We start from the raw sequence: 6,602 nt of genomic DNA on the forward strand, positions 1-6,602 counted from the left end.
CTGCCATCTAAGCATGTCCTTTAGGTCCTTCAGACTTTTTTTCAGTAGAATTCTTTCAGTAGCGGAGCCCCCCGACTCCCCAACTTTTTAAGAATTTTCCTTATTTTGTCTTTTAGCTTCTGGAGGGGCTCTGTCCCCCATACTCCCCACCTTTTTAAGCATTTTTCTTTTTTTTTGCTTTTCAGCTGACCCTCCTAATTAGAGCCCTCTTAACCCTCTGCCACTTTAAGCATCTTTTTAATGTAGATGTAAATTAATATTCAAAGTTTTCAGCTAGTTGACAGTAGGGCTGTACAATATGGCCAAATTATCGTATTTCAATATTGTCATATAAATTGTCATGTAAATGTCACTTATATACATGCTGTCCATATTCTTGAGCGGCTTAGGTGGGTAGGGACAGTTCCCATGGCATAAAAAAATCTTTTCAACCTACCATACCTGGTTCTCAAGACCAGCCACCTAAGTGGCTTTACTCTCCTTTTTTTTTTTTTTTTTTAAGATATTTAGGTGTACCTTAGTAAACACTAGTAGAGTTCCACCTTCAATTTGGCATGTATAATAGAAGATATACCTTACTGAATTGTCATATCAATATGATATACGATATGATTATGATTTGACACAAAGTACAACTAATGAAAATTAAACATTCTTAAAAACAAATGTAATAATACTCAGTGGTGGGCACAGATAACCAAAAAATTAACTTCGATAACACATAATAAGATAACTGAAAAGTTATCTTTGATAAAGATAAACCGATAAACCACCCAAAAATGTATCGGAAGTTACAGATAATCGATAACCGATACATTCCGGTGTTGTCTATGGGACATTTGCAGTTACTAAAGAGCTGAAATTGATTTTTAACACAATCACTTTTGAAAGCATCAAAAGCGGTAAAAGACCTAAAGAATAATCAAGAATGTTTGACCATGCTGCCCCCTGCAGGATAAAGCACAGACAAATCCTGAGAGCACCCACAAAATCAACTCTTTACTAATCAGAATCATTTTTCTTTCAACATTCTGCTCCTGCTGGAACAGCGGCACACCAAGAGCAACCATAAGGCCAGCTCCCTATCAATTTCAACACTCCGGTCAGGCGGAGGTCTTGAAAAATAAAGTCATACTAACTTATGTTTTTTTGAAAATACTGATAGAATAACTCCATTAATGTCAATTCTGTCATTTGTACAAAGTTAAAATATAACATATATCTTTTAATGTTGAATAAGGCACTAATTCTGAGGTTTTGTAACAAACACAGACCACAAAGCATTCTGGGTAAAAGTGCTAAACACTGATTGGTTCAGTAATCCATTATGTAAACCAACACATTAATGTGACATGTGTCGTGTGTTGGTTTAAAGATAAATGTGCTTTTGTAAAATATTCCATTTTTATTTGTAAAAACAGGCATTTTTGCGGAGCCCTGGAAGTGTCATCGCAATTGCATGTTTTAAAACTTTTATGATGTTGTAAAACGTGCACTCAATATTAGTAAGTAAGTAAGTAAATTTATTTATATAGTGCCTTTCACAGACATAAGGCCATGTACACACGTTGTCGGGTATTTGTAAAACCAAATATCTTACCCTTTCAGTTTGGGGAAAAAACTTCATCCACACTGTTTCTGTGTAGGCTGTCAGTTGTCCAGGTGGTTTCCATAGAAGAGAAGCTTGAATCTTCGACTGGACTGGGTTGCTTGACGTGAGGATGTTTCGCTTCAAATCACAGAAGCTTCCTCAGCTAAAATTCTTGCTCTGGTAGTCTGACTTCTGTCTTGACTCTTGTAGAGAAGAATAAACCAGAAGCCAACAAAAGCTGGAGTTTTTAACCTAACCAGACCCCTCCTACCGAGAGGCCGACTGCTATAGGCTAGTGACTTCATCCACACTACGTCGTTTAAAAAAAAAATCCATCCACATCGAACCGTATAAATGTGTTGTAATTAATCTGCCAAACCTTTGAGTGGCGGTACTGATTAAAATTATATCCAATCAGGAGCCTTATTCTCTTGTCGTCACTTCCACAAAAACTAAAAATATGGCGCCAACCTCGTTCGTGTGGACCGATAAGGAGTCGGAATTACAAAGTTAACAAATATATGCACACAAAAAGCGGCTGGACAATGGACAATACCAACACTTTGAGAGCAGCCAGGTACCCAGACGTTTAATACTGCCATGAACACTCCTGGCCAGTAGATGGCAGTAGCAGCCTTGAAAAAATGTCAAACAAAATTCCAGATAATCCATGTCTGCTACATTTAAGATGCGTGGAATTTAACAAACGCAAATACACTAACGTCTATAAACCCAGAGAATATATTCACGAGAGTTTTAGGCACTAGAGTTTAATGCTGTTATCTGTGGACCCTGAACAGAGTGTCTGAAATGCATTTGTCCTGTCGTGAATGTCTGATGCTACCCATAATGCATTGCTGCCTGGCACAGCATGTGCTCACAAAACCTTAAAAATTAGCACATTACTTTAAAACGAAAACATATATCTGATATTTTCACTTTATAAACTTCAGACATGGCAATAATTTTAAATAACTTGTCTAAAATGAGTGGTTAAAATTTGAACCATAAGTTAAACATGTATGCCTCTGGATGACTTGGTGACATTGCGATTATATTAGTATGGTGTTAAAGGAAATGACTTTTTTTGGTCACTAGTTCTCTTTTGCTTACAGACGATAGAGTGGTTTCTGTTTGCAGAGAGTAGAACAACATGTCTATTAGGAAACTTTTAACAGATAGGTCTAAACATCTTTAACAGTTTTGAAAATGTTTTTCACTGTTCAGCTTAGTTTAGTACGTTATTGGTCTAAAAGTTATCGGATGGTAATTCATTGGAAGATAATTAGTCCAATGATGGTTTTTAAATTTATCTAAAAAGATAATCCGATAATGAAAACATTATCTTCGATAATTATCTGTTATCGGATTATCGGAAGTGTGCCCACCACTGATAATACTATATCATTTTGCACTCATCATAAGGTTAGGATACTCTGCCCATCAAAAGTATTGGAACTTGGAATTTCACACATTTTTATTTGTTTATGCCATTTTAAATATAAGAAATACAAAATAATAAAGAATAAAAATTTCTAAAATTATCTTTGTCAAACTCAAACTGAGAGCAAATCTCTAAAACTTGATAAAACCTGTAAATAATAATCAGTTTTATTGCCAGTTTTCTTTAGACAAGTCAGGGAATGGAAATATGAAAAAATCCAAGTCACTGAATATGTCTTGGACTTTATTTACATTAATTATGAAGAAATACAAAAGTTTCTTTCACCAAAACATCAAATCTAGGCTTTCATCTCAAATGTACTTTCTGTCAAATTGAAGCTGAACTTTCCAGGTCTTCTTTTTAAGAAAATCTTCCTCTACACCACTTCATCAAGAAGCTGGATTTTATATTTTTTATAAGTTGTAGAGATTTGCTTTCAGTTTGAGTTAAGGAAGATAATTTTAGAAAAAAAATGTATTTGAAATGGAATAAACAAATTAAAATGTGTGAAATACCAAGGTCAGTTTCAGTTTGTACAGGGGTCAAAAGTTAAAGGTGATGCATTCATTTTGCTCCAGCTGTATTTGTGCTGAATTTGATGCTTGTATCATCATTTGAAGGATTGTTTCAGTTATCTGCTGCACTAATAAGCCAACAGAGCATGAACCAGCTGTTAGCTTAAACATGTGTATATAAGATAACCCAAATTAAAGGAGAAATGCTGCTTTTAACAACCCGGACCTCATTTCTGGCAAAAAAATATGGTCGTTTACTCACCAATATAAGTTTGGTGTGATTAGAAGTCCATCGTTCAAATGACGTGTTCAATTCAAATCTGAAGCAAACATTTTTCTTCTTCTACTAATGTGGATTAGAACTTTTTGTGGCACACAGCACCAACTGCTGGACAGGAAGAACCTAGCAGTCAATGTGACTCACTAATTTCAAAATGCAGGTCTTTCAACCAGCCGTGTGGTGCTGTGACATGTCAATCATCTGTGTCCAATCAGACTTCAGGAGAGTCCAGTGAAACCCCGGCCTCTGCTCTAGCTCCACCCATGCCAGGAAGTGTTCAACAATGGCTATTTCCTGTTTCACTGTGTGACAGGGTTTTTTTATATATTAGCAATATTATTATCAAATATCTTTAAATGTCTTTACTTTGATGTACTGCCTTTGATCTTGCTTTTGATTCTGTTCTCTATTTTTCATATATACATATATGCATGTGTGAGAGTTCATGTACCATTATTCTTTTAAATAATCACTCATTGTCAAAACAATCATATACACTGAACTGTTCAAGTACGTATGTGCATCTTTAATGGTAAATGATAAATGGACTGCATTTATATAGCGCTTTTCCATCTGCATCAGACGCTCAAAGCACTTTACAATAATGCCTCACATTCACTCCGATGTCAGGGTGCTGCCATACAAGGCACTCACTACACACCGGGAGCAATAGGGGATTAAAGGCCTTGCCCAAGGGCCCTTAGTGATTTTCCAGTCAGGCGGGGATTTGAACCCATGATCTTCTGGACTCAAGCTCAACACCTTAACCACTAGACCATCACCTCCCTCAAGGCTGAACCTCTTTAATTAACAGTTCAGCCTTGAAGGAAGAGCGGTGTGACCGGCACACTGGTTCAGGGCTGGACATTGTTATGGGAAGCCTAGGAGACTGAGGGCTCAAAGCCATAACAGTTTTCCTATCAATGTGAGACCAGACTCCGTGTCTTTTCTTGTCTGTGATATTGTCGCTCCTATAAGCTTGTATGCAACTTTATTTCAATAAACAGGAGAGAGCAAATGGGTGGGGCCCTTCAGAGCAGATCTCCTGCGTTATCATTCTTTGTGTTAACTAAGTTGCTCTTTTACAGATTTCAACTCTGACATTGTGACTGAGAATTCAGCACTTCCTGTTTGAGTGTGAGCTTGCCACTGAGTTCCCGTGAGATTCCATGGGATCTCATCAGTCAATCCAGGAAGTGTTTGACATTTGAACATTTCCTGTTTTACTGTGGATTAGAATTTTGGCACTTCCTGTTTAGTACGCCCTGTACCATGAGTGAGCTTCGCGCCACTGTGCAATGCTTCGCTCATATTAACAGACACAGATGCCAGACTGCATTATGGGTAAACTGAGCCTCAATTTCAATTCAAACTATCCAAATTACTTTGGTTTATAAATCAAAACCATAAGTCAAACCTGCTTTTCTTTTCAAGATGTCTGCCTCACGGCTGGACCACTGTAGGCTGTCAAGGTAAATTATGCTTCCCTACAGCAGTGGGTAGGGTGCACAAAGACAGAAGCACTGAGTCATTGGCTCTGTTTGTGATTGCCTTTGAATCTATCAGAAGCGTTGGCGGCGTTTAAACTCAAAATCATCTTGTTAGTAGCTGACAATGTACCGTAGACAATATTAAAAGTTATCGGTTAGCTAAATTATTTGGTGGTTTATCGGTTAAGCTTTATAAAAGATAACTTTTCATCTAACTTATTAGTGGTTATCAAAGCTAACTTTTTGGTTAGCTCTGCCCACCACTGGATATGAAGTACTACAAGATGTAAATAAGCCCCTAGAAACTGCAAAAAAAAAACAAAAAACAACAACAACAAAAAAACACAGCTCTAGCCACAAAGCTTAAGAGAAGATACACCAGAGAAGCAGAGGCCAAGACAATAAATGGCCTGTTCCCCTAAGGCCATTCCGGGGTGGAATCTCAGCTGGATGTAAAAAAACAGCCCAATGACACACCCAGAAATAACCGAAACTCAGCAATGCTGGAAGAATATCTGGAAGAAAGAGGCATCACACAACAACAAGGCCAACTGGTGATTTGTCCCAAGAGTACACCACACCAACTTCCCAGAGCAAGAACCAGTCAACATGAGAATATCGAGAAGTACCAGGGGCTGAAGGAACAGCTGGAGCAAATGTGGAAGGTAAAGTTCAAAGCCACCCCAATGATAGGAGGTGTAACCACCCCCAAACTGGAAGAGTAACTGCATCAGATTCTAGGTACAACATCAGAGGTCTCTGTGCAGAAGAGTGCAGTCCTTGGAACAGCTATGATACTGTACAGAGCACTTGAATTCCCAGGCCTGTTTTTAAATATTTTTAAAGAATTAATTGAAATTGCAAACCTCAAAATACGTCAACCTTATGACATTTAAGATTGCCTGAACAAGTACAATATTATTTGGACAATGCCGCATGCTTGACTGGGTGCAAAAACATAGATACATATGACACTGCGCATGACACCAAGTTCGGCTGAGATTAATTTGTAAATAATTTAGAACAGTGCCATGTGTTCAGATATTTTGCATCTTTGACCAGTGCACAAAGCTCTGACAGCAAAGGTATTTACAACCCACAAGGACTGCAAATACACAAGGCTTCAGGCAGCAAAAGGATGAATACAAAGCACAGTTGCAGCTCATTCTGAATGTTATTTACATTTTGCTGCATACATTACCAATTTGTTTGGTCATTAACCTTTGAGAGCATCTGCCTCCTTTGGATCTGGGTCATTTCTGTGAAAGCTGAGCTTAATTGT

This window comes from Thalassophryne amazonica, chromosome 6 (genome assembly GCF_902500255.1).
Source record: "Thalassophryne amazonica chromosome 6, fThaAma1.1, whole genome shotgun sequence".
In the NCBI taxonomy this organism is placed as follows: domain Eukaryota; kingdom Metazoa; phylum Chordata; class Actinopteri; order Batrachoidiformes; family Batrachoididae; genus Thalassophryne; species Thalassophryne amazonica.